At 43.8% G+C, this 13,702-nt stretch overlaps 1 non-coding gene across 1 annotated transcript; it reads right to left on the bottom strand.

The window, feature by feature from the left end:
• Positions 1-6,316: 6,316 nt before the first annotated feature.
• TRNAN-GUU (transfer RNA asparagine (anticodon GUU)) lies at positions 6,317-6,388 on the bottom strand. The gene has a single exon. It is a non-coding gene; the product is annotated as a tRNA-Asn (tRNA).
• Positions 6,389-13,702: the final 7,314 nt, after the last annotated feature.

The following is a 13,702-nucleotide window of genomic DNA, read 5'->3' as shown; positions in this document are numbered from 1 at the left end:
ACTATGAGTAGGTGAGTGAAACCACCTGGGCCCTTTTTGAGGGGTCCCACCATGTTGAGGCCCCAGACCGCGAATGGCCAGGTAATAGGGATGGTTTGGAGCTCCTATGCCAGCAAATGGGTTTGCCAAGCGTAGAACTGGTATCCTTCACACCTGCGGACGACCTCCTCTGCATCTCGTAGCATGGTGGGCTAGTATAAACCTTGGCGAAAGGATTTTCTGACCAGCGACCTTGGGGCCACGTGATGTCCACAAATTCTGGCATGGACCTCGAGGAGGAGCAGCTTCCCCTGGTTGGTGGGGATGCACTTCATGAGTACCCCCGATGGACTCCATTTGTAGAGTTCATCACTGAGCACGATGAAGGTCTTGGCGCATCAAGTGATCTGTTGGGCTTTAGTCCTTTCAGGTGGGAGAACCTCCTCGAGGAGGTAGGCGAGTAGTGGTGCTCGCCAGTCAGTTGGATCAAGTGCCAATATGGTGATGTTGGTGGGTGACGTCATCATGGAGGTACTAGGATTGGAGCCCCCGAGCACTGGCTTGGCGTTGGGGTCGGAGCCCCCGGGCGCTGGCTTGGTGTCGGGGTCGGAGCCCCCGGGCATCGGCTAGGCATCGGGGTGTGTCTAGACCGAGCCTTCTAGGATGCGGGCTTGCACACCTCTTAGCAGTATGCTACCATGAGGGGGCTTTTGCAGGAGGACTCCTTCATGACCTAATCAACGACTAGCTCTGAGTCACCCTGTCACGGATGCTATCATGTGGGAGAAATTCAAGCCATGCCTAAACATGTCCCCTGATGCAGATGTGGAGTTTCTGAATGATGAAATAGTCATCATCCACCCCTCTAACTCGGCAGGCAAACTAGAAATCTTTGAGCCAAATACTAGGGTTTATCTCCTCGGTGTACTTAGTAATGTTGGTGGGCAGTTAGAAGCGCTGTGGAGACGGCGCTCTCTAGATACGCCAATCAAAGGCTCATGGTCCCGAGCCCTTAGGGCTGGGACTCTGGTCGTCTAGGTGGCGACCATGCCTGGGGTGCATTTCACCACTCCCCTCGATGGTTTGTCCAGGACCCACGTCGCCTGCCCTAATCACCACCCAGAGGTCGTCATCATCATGTCGGGCCTGATGCCATTGCTGATGATGCTATGAGCATCTTGCTATTGACTGGGCCGTCCATGTACCGATGGTTAGTGTAGAGCAGGTGCCTGGTCGGACCGTGGTGCGACTGCTGCCTCCCGAGCTACACTTGGCGGCTGTAGTGCCGAGCAGACGGAGCGATCCATCTAGCGCATCCCCACTCCCTCGGTGGGGATAGAGGGTGTGTGTCGGAGTTGCAATGCGGAGCTTTTCGCCTATTGAATGGCGATGGCTTCTACTAGCACCCGGAGGTTCCAGTAGACCACCCGCTCCTAGGGGTCAACGAGCTCAGGATTGTCACACAGAAGCATTGCCGCAGTAGCGATGTTCTGGCTAGCCTGAGTGACCTATGGGAGATCGTTCCCCTCATTCATGATGTCATGTTGGACCTAGTAGGCGTGACCCTAGGCGCCGCCCGCCAGGTCATGCACATGGGGCACAACATGCTTTACTGAGCATGCTGGCATAGGCGGCGGCTGGTTCTACCACCGTTGTCGTAGTTCCTTAGCATGCACTTGCGCAAACACGAGGGCCCCCACACGTGGGTCTAGAGGGGTGTGAGTCTGCATAGACTCCATAATGACCGGTGGCTGTCCCGGAGCATCCGCCATAGCGCAATCCTAGGACAAACGGTGGGTAGGTGCTATGTCACCGATGCTGGAGACGTCGCTCTCACCCTCGTCATCCGAGAGTTCATGGAAAGTGGTAGGAGCATAGCTTGCCATTCCCATGAATTTGGATGTGAGAGGGGATGGCAACAGCAGCCTCTGGAGCCCCTGAGCGCCCATGTCCATGGGGGATGCGAGGCCATAGGGGAATTGGTCATACAGTGTTCGTGGTGCAGTCAATATGGTCCCTTCGAATAATCGACGGGAGATAGTAAATAGAGAGTAAATAATAGTATGCATATTACTTATAGCGGGGTTTGAGCAGAGAGTTTGCTCAAAATGGAGCGCAGATGCCATGTCATTGAAGTCGGTGTGTGTCCCGAAGCCAATGGAGGGCGCCCCTCTGACGGGCGCCAGAATGAGTGTCTCCTCGTGGAGGTGTCGTACGCCGAGCCGGTCGGCGATGAAGTCCTAGCTTGGGACGGCTCAAAGATGGGTGGAACCTACATCCCAATAGGTGGGAGTGTGGGAAACACTAGTGAGCCGAAGCGAGTAGTATTGCCTTAGCCCGCCATGGCGAATGTGGTGGAAAAGTGGGTCATCCAATGACCAAAAAGTGTTGAACGTACATCGTCTTCCCCACGGATGGCGCCAACTGTCGGTGCAAAAAGTGATCGACACGTGAATATTTGTAATTTTGCCGTATGTTGTGATCAAAGGTGGCCTAGCACTCAATGACACAGGGTTTATACTAGTTCAGGCAACATGCCCTACGTCTAGTTTGAGTCGGTCGATGACTTTATTCCTAAGCCTAGGTGCTGAAAGTTTGTAGTGGGGTTACAAACAAGAAGGGGAAAGATGGGGGGTATAAGAGGTTCGGTTGGACTCCGGTCGGAAGGGCCAAGAGTGACGGGAGCCCCGCTATGAGCTAAGTGTTCAAGCGCATGCTTGTGGTTTGAACCTGGCGGTTCTATTTGTTGTGTGCTAGTGAACTTGATTGATCTAATGAATCTGAGTGAGTCTAAATCCACCTATTGGGAGAGAGCACATCCACTTTTATAGATGAAGGGGATGGCTTAACAAGTGAGAGGGAGGGAGTATGTTCGCTGCTAAGTCTTGCTGCCCACGCCGATGGGTACAAGATGATGGTAGGCGCCGACAATACTGTTGAGTGTCAGATGCATGTGGGAGGTTGTGTCATCTTCTTTAGGTATGGCAGATGTTGGTACCTGCTATACTGTTGATGCCCAGAGGCATGTTAGGGGTTTTACCATGTTCACCCAGTATGGTAAATATCGGCGCCCACAATACTGTCGATGCCTAGAGGCATGTGGGGGAGCCTTACCGTATGGGAGTTAATGGCGCCTACAATATAGTAGGGGAAAATGTCGGCGCCTACAACACTGTTTGGGTTCTGTCGTGCTAGGGAGTTTGCAGGGTACTGTTTCTGTATGTGTACAGGGTATGGTCCCTAGTATTGCGGTTTGACTTGTGCGCCCTACCTTACTTTCTCCGTCCGTTTCCTAGTCCTTACTGAGCGAGCGTCCCCAGTCGATGGGACCCAGTTGGCTCTAATCACGCCAGTTAGAGGAGAGCAGTGAGCAGGGGTTCAGCGCACCCATGGTTGGAGATGCGGGTCGGAGTTAGAAGTGGTGTTTGGCCAAGCCTTCCGGTCGGAGAGGCCGTCTAGAGGTAGGCTAGAGACCGAAGTGAGCGCTCTTGTTGTAGAGGCGGGCTAGAGTCCAAAGTGGGCGTCGTTCCTCCTCGGCCAGGCCTTTCGATCGGAGATTGGATCACCCTTCTGGCCTATCATTTAGGTACTTGGGACAGCCTAAGAGCTACGCATTCGTTCGCAGCATTTGTCTGCTGGGCTGAACCTTTACGGGGAAGCCAGTCCATGAGGGACCCAGGGTTTATGAACCCGACAAAAAGTCTATCTGGGCATGGAAGCTAAGCAGGCTAGGAAAAAGGCTTAATAAGATGAGTGGGGAAAAAGTATAACATTCATTCTGAACTGATTCTAAGAATTGCTATTAGATGCTTTTGCAGATTCATATGTTGCTCTAATTGAAGCAAGGGCTAAGGGTTCGGTGGGTGCAGGCCAGTCAGCCATTAGTCTCATATCCATTCCTGCATTCTCTTATTATGTAGTCTTGCTCACTTGATGATTTGGAAGATGAGGATAAGAAGAAAGGATAAAGAGCATGATCGTGAGGATGCCCCCTAGAGGAAGGTGGCTCTAGACCTCCTGTTTAGATGAATGAATTTCCATTCTTTGGTTGGTTTTCTATTCACTTTGAATCAGCCTATGTTGTCTCTCTTCCCTCAAAATCATCAGTGTTTGAAGTTTCATGATGAATATTGGTTTCACATTTTATTGCTATAGTGAGGAAATAGAACCAAATGATACTATAAATTTGTATTTGAGTTCTGATGAGGAGTGAGGTAGATTCGCATTGTTGAAGAAAGCGAAGAAAAAGGACACTGCTATGGTTTGCTTGTGGCTCTTTCTTCTATTGGCTAGTCTTAGGCATGAGAGTTTCCATTTCTTTTGAAAAGCAAGTGCAGCTCAGTCATAAGTGTTAGTAATAGCATGAAGTAAGTTGTCGGTTCCACGAGAGCATAAAAATATCTGGTCATAAGGAAACTTTCGTAATCAAAACTTTGTATCAAGTAAAATCAAAGTTATGGTAATAATAAAAGTATCCTTCTTTCCAATAAATCAAACTAAAAAGACTATGATAAGTTCTCCAAGGAAATGCGCTAGTTCGTCACAATCAATCTTCAAAAAAGTCAAAAAAAAAAGAAATGCCGGCGTACTCAACTTCTAATCTAGTCTTTGGTTTATGTCTTTTACTATTACTATTATTTATAGAAATGCATCCTCTCTATACACTAAACCCTTATCGAGGAGAAGTTAGTCTTCTAAGTGATATATACGTGCAAAGGTTTCCTCAGGCCAGACGGACATTGGTCCTTGAGTGCAAAGGCAGAAGGGAGCTTGACTGCAAGACTCACCCGTCGAGTAGAGACGAAAGTCGGCCTTAGTGATCTGATGGTGCCGAGTGGAAGGGCCGTCGCTCAATGGATAAAAGTTACTCTAGGGATAACAGGATGATCTTCCCTAAGAGTCCACATCGATGGGAAGGTTTGGCACCTTGATGTTGGTTCTTCGCCACCTAGAGCTATAGGTGGTTCCAAGGGTTGGGCTGTTCGCCCATTAATGCGGTATGTGAGCTGGGTTCATAACATCGTGAGACAGTTTGGTCCATATCCGGTGTGGGCATTAGAGCATTGAGAGGACCTTTCCCTAGTATGAGAGGACTGAGAAGGACGCACCTCTAGTGTACTAGTTATCATGCCTATGGTAAACGCTGGGTAGCCAAGTGTGGAGAGGATAACTGTTGAAAGCATATAAGTAGTAAGCCCACCCCAAGATGAGTGCTCTCTCCTCTAACTTATGTAGAGCCTCCGGTAGCACAGCCAAGACAATGACGGGTTCTCTACCCATACGGGGATGGAGCGACAGAAGTATGGAAATAGGATAAGGTAGTGGCAAGATGAGCCATTTAAATAGGTGTCAAGTGGAAGTGTAGTGATGTATGCAGCTGAGGCATCCTAACGAACGAATGATTTGAACCTTGTTCCTACATGACCTAATCAAATTGATCAGGCACTTGCCATCTATCTTCATTGTTCAACTCTTTGATGAAAAGAAAAGATGAAAAAACCAAAAAAAAGCTCTACACTTCCATCTCTTGGATAAATAGAGAGGGAGGGCAGAGTCCTTTGGTGTCCCTTCTAGTTAAGAATTAGGGCTTCACAATACTAGCCAATATTTCTCTCATGTGTTTTCTCGTTCATGGTTCAATATTCTGGCGTCCTAGGCATAGAGGAACCACACCAATCCATCCCAAATTTTGTGGTTAAACTCTACTACAGTGACAATACTATAGGGGCCCTGTGGCAAAATAGCTCGATGCCAGAATGATAAAAAGCTTAACACCTCTTATTTGACTTTTTCACTATTTTGAAATACGAAAAAGATCCAAATCCAAAATGCAAAGGTCATCTTATTCAAAACCTCAATCATCCCCTCTCTCCCACTTCACACCTCAGAATGCACTGTTCTTATAGAGAGAAAGGTGCTTTCCCATCTTCTTAACCCAAAATGAAATGGTTGGGGAGAAGAAGGTTCCTTTTGGGGGGTATCCCCGGGAAGAGATCCAGTGGAGATGGGGTGGGCCTATAGCTCAAAGGATTAGAGCATGTGGCTACGAACCACAGTGTCAAGGGTTCGAATCCCTCCTCGCCCACAGCCTTCCAAAGGGGGAAGGACCTTTACTTTCTCCCTAAGGGTAGGAAAATCATGATCGGAATAGCGAACGTAAAGCTATTGAACTTGGGTAAGCTCTTTCCTTTTGTCGAAGTGGAATCGTAGAACAAAATGTGATACGATGAGATAGAATGCAATAGAAACAAGGATAGCGAATGTGTTACCTACTCCTAAGGGTCAAAGGAAGCTTTTAATTTAATTCTTTATTCTTGCATTAAAGAATGAATCAAATCTCCCAAAGTAGGATTCGAACCTACGACCAGTCAGTTAACAGTTGACCGCTCTACCACTGAGCTACTGAGGAACAAGGGGAGATTCAATGTCCTAGAGTTCAACTCCCGCTCTCAACCCATGAACAATATGAGTCCGAAGTTTCTTTCGTAACTCCTAGAACTTCTTTGTAGTGGCTTCGTTCCATGTCTCATTTCATAGGGAAGCCCAAAGTGGCTCTATTTCATTCTATTTCACTTGTTAGCACTTCCTATCATTTAATATCCATCCCTTTGGTCTTATTGACATAAGAGATGCCATTTATAGTCTATCTCTTTCTATATAAGGAAAGTCAAGAAATTTTCATCGAAACATCAAGAAATTGTGCATATAGAAAACTCTAAAGAAAGAAAAAAAAAGGAGACCCATGCCATGATTTTAAAATCTTTTCTACTTAAGTAGTCTAAAGTAGTCTAAGTTTCTCGATGAAGATAATTAATTTGGTCATTGTGGTCAGACTCTATTATGGATTTCTGACCACATTCTCCATAGGTCCCTCTTAGATCTTCTTTCTCCAATCTTGGGTTAGGGAAGAAGGAGATATTCGCGACTACTAGCGATTTCATTATGGGGCAGCTCATGATCTTCATATCGATCCATTATCCGCCTCTGCATCTATTCTTTCTTAGCTAAACAGGTGGAAGATCCATCTAATTTGCTTATATCATGGACTCAAAAAATGGATCTGAATGTGACTGAAATGCACGATCTTCACAGGTATCACTTTTCACGATACCTAAACCTAAAAGGTGGAATAGCAATTTTGAACCTTTTTATCCGGCATTAATTTAGAACCGCGTGCATCTAAAGCACCCTTTACTAAAATCAATGTAGTTGTATGCAAACCTAGAGCAATAGCATGATGAACCAAGAAATCCCTAGGTCCTATTGTTAAGAAAAGCAAATTACTATTCTCATTAACAGCATTCAACCATTCGGGCAACCATATGTTTTGACCTGCATTGAAAGCGGGGCCATTCGTTGAAGATAAGAGTATATCGAACCCATATGCCGTCTTACCATGAGAAGATTGTATCCATTGGGCAAATATAGATTTGATCAAGATTTGCTTTTCTAGAGTACCAAAAGCAAGCATAACGTCGTTATGAACATAAAGGCCCAAGGTATGGAATCCTAGGAAGAGGCTAGCCCAACTTAAATGAGATATGATAGCTTCCTTATGGTCTAACATTCTTGCCAATACATTATCTTCATTCTATTTTGGATTGTAATCCCTAATGAAAAAATAGCTCCATGAGCAAAAGCCCCTGTCATGATGAACCCTGCAATGTATTGGTGATGAGTATATAAAGCAGCTTGAGTAGTAAAGTCTCGTGCTATGAATAAATAAGCAGGTAAAGAGTACATATGTTGAGCTACTACGGAAGTAATAACTCCTAAGGAAGCTAGAGCAAGGCCTAATTGAAAATGAATCGAATTATTGATTGTATCATAAAGGCCTTTATGCCCATGTCCTAATTGACCACCCGGAGGAGTATGTGCTTATAAAAGATCTTTAATACTGTGCCCAATTCCAAAGTTAGTTCGATACATATGACTAGCAATGAGAAAAATAAATGCAATAGCTAAATGATGATGAGCAATATCAGTCAGCCACAAACTTTGTGTTTGTGGATGGAATCCCCCAAGAAGGGTCAGAATGGTAGTTCCCGCTCCTTGAGTGGTACCAAATAAATGATTACTCGAATCAGGATTTTGGGCATAAAGATTTCACTGACCCATCAGAAGGGGACCCAACCTCTGGGGATAGGGTAATACATCTAAGAAATTATTCCATCGAACGTACTCCCCCCTAGATCTGAGAATAGCAACATGAACTAAATGTCCTATCTAAGCCAAAGAACTTACTCTAAAAAGTCCTAACAAATGATGATTCAGACGAGATTTGGTGTTTTTTAACCATGAAAGGCTTGGCTTCAATTTAGGTTGTAGATGTAACCAACCCCCTATTAAGGATAGCATAGAAAGAAATAATCGAAAAATAGCTCCAGTATAAAGATCTTCATTGGTGAGCAGTCCAATTGTATACCACAACTGATAAACCCTAGAATAAGTGATATTCACTAGACCGACAGAACCTCCTTGAGTAAAGGCTTCCATGGCGGGTTGCCCAAAATGAGGATCCCAAATGGCATGAGCAATAGGTCTTATGTGTAAAGGATCCTGTATCCATGATTCAAAATTTCTTGGCCATGCTACATGAAATAGATTTCTAGATGTCCATAGAAAGATTATTGCTAACTGCCCAAAGTGAGAAGCAAAAATGTTCTCATAAAGACATTCCTCAGTAATATCATCATGACTTTTGAAATCATGTGTGAAAGCATCTAGGCCCCTAGTTGGGTTTCGGTGATTAATGATAATACAAGATTATTATGACTAACATGTGTTTTGCAGAGGCAATTAAGTTAGTTCATGGTAATGGAGATCGATTGGGCAATCAAAGTGGTCATGCCCCTACGATGGAAATCATTTTAGTTTTCAAAGGATGGACGACAAGGTTAAGGATGACTAGTTCTAAGTGTCGATTGCAGTTGGAGAGACACTTAGAGTAGTTTAGGACTTTGTTTTTCCTTTGGCCATACTATTAAGGGGGTTATGGACGGGTAGCTTGACCTAGTTGAGTCTAGTGAGGTAGGTGTGGTGCACACTTGTTAAAACTAGCTCTAGGTAGCTCCTATGAATGCCTAAGATCCTTTGGAGCAAACTTCATTCACATATGATCGAGAGTTGGAAGTGAATGGAGGGTCAAAAGCTGACTGGACGCTGGCCTCGGTGTGACCGGACGCTGGCCGTAGGGTCCGGTCAGTTCATTTGATCAGCAGTCTGCATTCGGTGTGATTGGACACTGGAGAGGTCAAGTGACCGGACGCTAAAGGCAGCATCCGATCGACTCTAGTAAGGTTCCAAAGAAGGGAATCTGCGACCGGATGCGTCCGGTCAGTACTGATCGGATCCTGAGGGATCTATGTTCGGTCAAGTCTAGTAAGGTTCCAGTAAGGGTTTTATGTGACTAAACTCATCTGGTCAGTGCTGACCAGACCCTGCCAGTGTCTGGTCAACTCATTTTTATTGGTTCGCGGGTTGAACTGATCGGAGCGTCCGGTCAACACGACCGGAGCATCCGGTCACCCCGCAGAAGCTCATAACGGTTCATTTTTCAGGTTGCCTTATAAATAGAAGCTCCACTCGTGTGTGGAGTCACTTTTGCTCATTCCAACAGCTGAGAAACACGTTTGTGAGTGCCAAGAAGAGCAAGGTCCTAGTGAGGTGATTGAGATTTGAGAATCCAAGAGAGTAGCCTCATTAGTGAATCAAGAGTAGCCAAGTGTGCATCCATCTTCTCATTAGGCTTCGCGTGGTCAAGTGAGAGTTCGTGCTTGTTACTCTTGGTGATCGCCATCACCTAGATGGCTTGGTGGTGATTGGGAGCTTGGTGATCACCCGACAGAGCTTGTGGGTGACCCAACTCAAGTTGTGAGCGGCTTTGGGTGATTCCCCGCGATGGAGTGTCGAAGAATCAACCCATAGAGAGCACTTGATCCTTGCGTGGATCAAGGGGGAGCTACACCCTTATGTGGGTGCAACAACGAGGACTAGTGGGGAGTGGCGACTCTCTGATACCTCGGCAAAACATCACCACGTTCCTCTCTCTCTTTACTTTGAGCATTTACTTTGAGTATTTACTTTGTGCAATTCAATACTTGTCTTTACATTCATAGAATTGCCATGCTAGAGTAAGTTTGGAACATAGGTTGCAAGTCCTTTGTGCGTTAGTTTGATAGAAACACTTTTCTAGGCATAAGGGGTTAATTGGGCTATCCATAGGATTTGATTATTGCAAGAAAATTTAGAATTAGCCCAATTCACCCCCCCTCTTGGGCATCTTGATCCTTTCAATGTGCGGTAGCAATACCAAACCAAATATGATGAGTAGTGGGGTCCTAAGCTAAGCCTTGGCTAAACCTAGGAAATCTTAATTCCATAATGCCTTTCAAATCCTCCTAGCCAATATCCTACTGAAATAATTATTGCTAAGAAGAATGCCCGTGTTGTGGCAATTCCACCTAGAAGGTAATGGGTTACTCCTATAGCATGTCCTTGTATAATGCTTAAGGCTCTAGGCTAAGTAGTAGGAGCAACTTTGAATTTGTTATGAGCCCAAACGATAGATTCAATGAGTTCTTGCCAATAACCACGGCTGCTGAATAAAAACATTAAACTGAAAGCCCAGACAAAATGAGCGCCTAAGAAAAAAAGACCATATGCAGATAATGAAGAACCATAAGACTGAATTACTTGGGATGCATGTGCCCACAAGAAATCTCGAAGCCAACCATTAATCGTAAGGGAACTCTGTGCAAAGTTTCCCTTGTGATATGAGTTACTATCCCTTGATCACTTATAGTACCCCAAACATCCGACTGCATTTTTGAACTAAAATGGAAAATGACTATTGAAATAGAATAGTACATCCAGAATAGACCTAAGAAAACATGATCCCAGGCAGATACTTGACATGTTCCCCCTCGCCCAGGTTCGTCGCAAGGGAAGCGAAAGCCAAGATTAGCTTTATCAGGTATCAGACGGGAACTACGAGCAAATAAAACACCTTTTAAAAGTATTAATACAGTCAAATGGATGGTAAATGTATGAATGTGATGGACTAAAAAATCTACAGTTCCTAATGGAATAGGTAACAAAGCTACTTTCCCACCTATAGCTACTAACTCGCCACCTCACCGTGTTAATCTGGTATTTGTTGTTGCACCAGGAGCTGTTACGCCAGGCGCGCCAGCATGGATATTTTGTATCCATTCTGCAAATATGGGTTGTAATTATATGGTGATATCCGAAAACATATCTTGGGATGACCTAAAGCACTCATGGTATTATTATAAATGTACAAGCCAAAACTGTGAAAACCCAGAAATATACATACCCACTTAAGGTGGGATATGATTGCATCGCGGTGTCTAAGGATGCGATCTATTAGATTGTTGTATCGAGTAGTTGGATCATAGTCTCTTACCATAAAAATGGCTGCATGTGCAGCAGCACCAACTATTAGAAATCCGCCAATCCACATGTGGTGTGTGAACAAGGAAAGTTGTGTACCATAGTTAGTAGCTAGGTATGGATAAGGGGGCATAGAGTACATATGATGAGCTACAACAATAGTTGTAGAGCCTAGCATAGCTAGGTTAAGAGATAATTGAGCATGCCATGACGTTGTTAGGATTTCATAGAGACCTTTGTGGCCTTGTCCTATAAATAGTCCCTTATGAGCCTCCAAAATATCTTTAAGTCCATGACCAATACCCCAATTTGTCCTATACATATGACCAGCGATTAGGAAAAGAATAGCAATAGCTAAATGATGGTGTGCAATATCGCTCAACCATAGACCACCAGTTATGGGATCTAGTCCTCCATGAAAACTAAGAAATTCCGCATATTTGGACCAATTCAAGGTGAAAATGGGGTTGCTCCTTCGGCAAAACTAGGATAAAGTTGAGCCAAAAGGTCGCGAGTCAACATAAATTCATGAGGAAGTGGTATCTCTTTAGGATCAACCCCTACGTTGAGAAATTGGTTCATCGGTAAAGATACATGGATTTGGTGTCCCGCCCAAGAAAGAGACCCAAGTCCTAATAACCCCGCTAAGTGGTGATTCAACATGGATTCTACATCCTAGAACCAGGACAATTTGGGAGCAGCTTTGTGATAATGGAACCAACCGGCAAAAAGCATTAATGATGCAAAAATCAATGCACCAATTGCAGTACAATAGAGTTGTAATTCACTAGTTATTCTGGATGCTCGCCAAATCTAAAAAAACCAGAGGTTATTTGGATTCCTCGGAAACCCCCACCTACATCACCATTCGAAATTTCTTGTCCTACTATTGGCCAAACTACCTGAGCACTGGGTCCAATGTGAGTAGGATCGCTTAGCCATGCTTATTAATTGGAAAAACAGGAACTATGGAAGTACATGCCACTCAACCAAAGAAAGATAATGGAGAGTTGGCCGAAATGAGCACTAAAGACTTTTCAGGAGATATCCAAATCACCGGTATGACTATCAAAATCATGAGCATTAGCATGTAGGTTCCAGATCCAAGTGGTAGTATCGGGGTCCTTAGCTATTGTTCTTGATAAATGCCTGGGTCTGGCCCATTCCTCAAAAGGTGTTTTTACAGGATCCCTATCCACAACAATTTGAACTTCTAGTTCCGATGGATGAATAATCATTAACTCCTTCTCTTTTTGGACAAGACATACAAAGAGACCCGCCAACTATCTTTTTATTGAATCTTTTAAAGATAGATATTATGATTAGTCCTTTTCTTTACTATCTACCATCCTTCTATTTTTTTAGTTTGCTTTCAGCTGAACATGATGAACATGTTCTAACTAAAAATGAGGTGAGGCTTGATTAGGTGGCTTTGCAAGTACTAGGGAGGAACAAAAGTTATGTACTTTAGGCTAAACATATTAATTTAGAAGATCAACTTTTCCAATTAGACATAAACAAAAGCAACCAATAATATATATATATATATAAACTTCCATAATATTTTCTCTATGGTGAAGTAATTTCATCGATAACCACTAAATAATTAAGTAGCGATGTATGCAAAGCTAGACAATGAACATTTCATAATACACTCATTCTGCATATCTTTAGGATAAAAGAAAAAAAAGCGAATAAAAAAGTTTTCCTAAAAAATATATCAAGAAATCTATTTTGTATGGTTCTTATTTCGTTGAAAACGTTTCCATGAGACTTTCTTTCATTGAAGAAGTCCATGACTTGTTCTAGGTGATATGAGGTTGAACAGGCTTTAGAAAAATGCAAAGAAGGGTACATAAGGGTAGAATAAAAAACCAAAAAAATGACCCCTTCTTTCTTCCTAAGCATTACCGATAAATATTCTTTTGTTATACATTAGGTTGGGTTTCAGATGTATATCATTTATTATATGAAACAAAAAATAAGAAATGACAAGAAAGTTGTATATAGATGGAGGATAAAATTACGATGTGGAAAACAAGATAGGGTTTTTTTTGTACAATGACACTGTACAACAATTTGGAAAAGGGATGTAGCGCATCTTGGTAGCGCTGTTTGTTTTGGGTACAAAATGTCATGGGTTCAAATCCTGTCATCCCTACCTATTACTTCTCCTATGGGCTCCTATGGGCAGTAACGAGGGATCAATTGAGATCGATTCAAATTGGACAAAATTCAGAGTTTCATTTTTCTATATGCATGTGAAAATCATCCTTTTCTTTACTGCTTTATCTCCTGTCGTAAGAAA

Source organism: Miscanthus floridulus, chromosome 7 (genome assembly GCF_019320115.1).
Source record: "Miscanthus floridulus cultivar M001 chromosome 7, ASM1932011v1, whole genome shotgun sequence".
In the NCBI taxonomy this organism is placed as follows: Eukaryota; Viridiplantae; Streptophyta; class Magnoliopsida; order Poales; family Poaceae; genus Miscanthus; species Miscanthus floridulus.
Note: the sequence above shows the minus strand (reverse complement) of the source record. Positions and strands in the feature narration are given on the sequence as shown.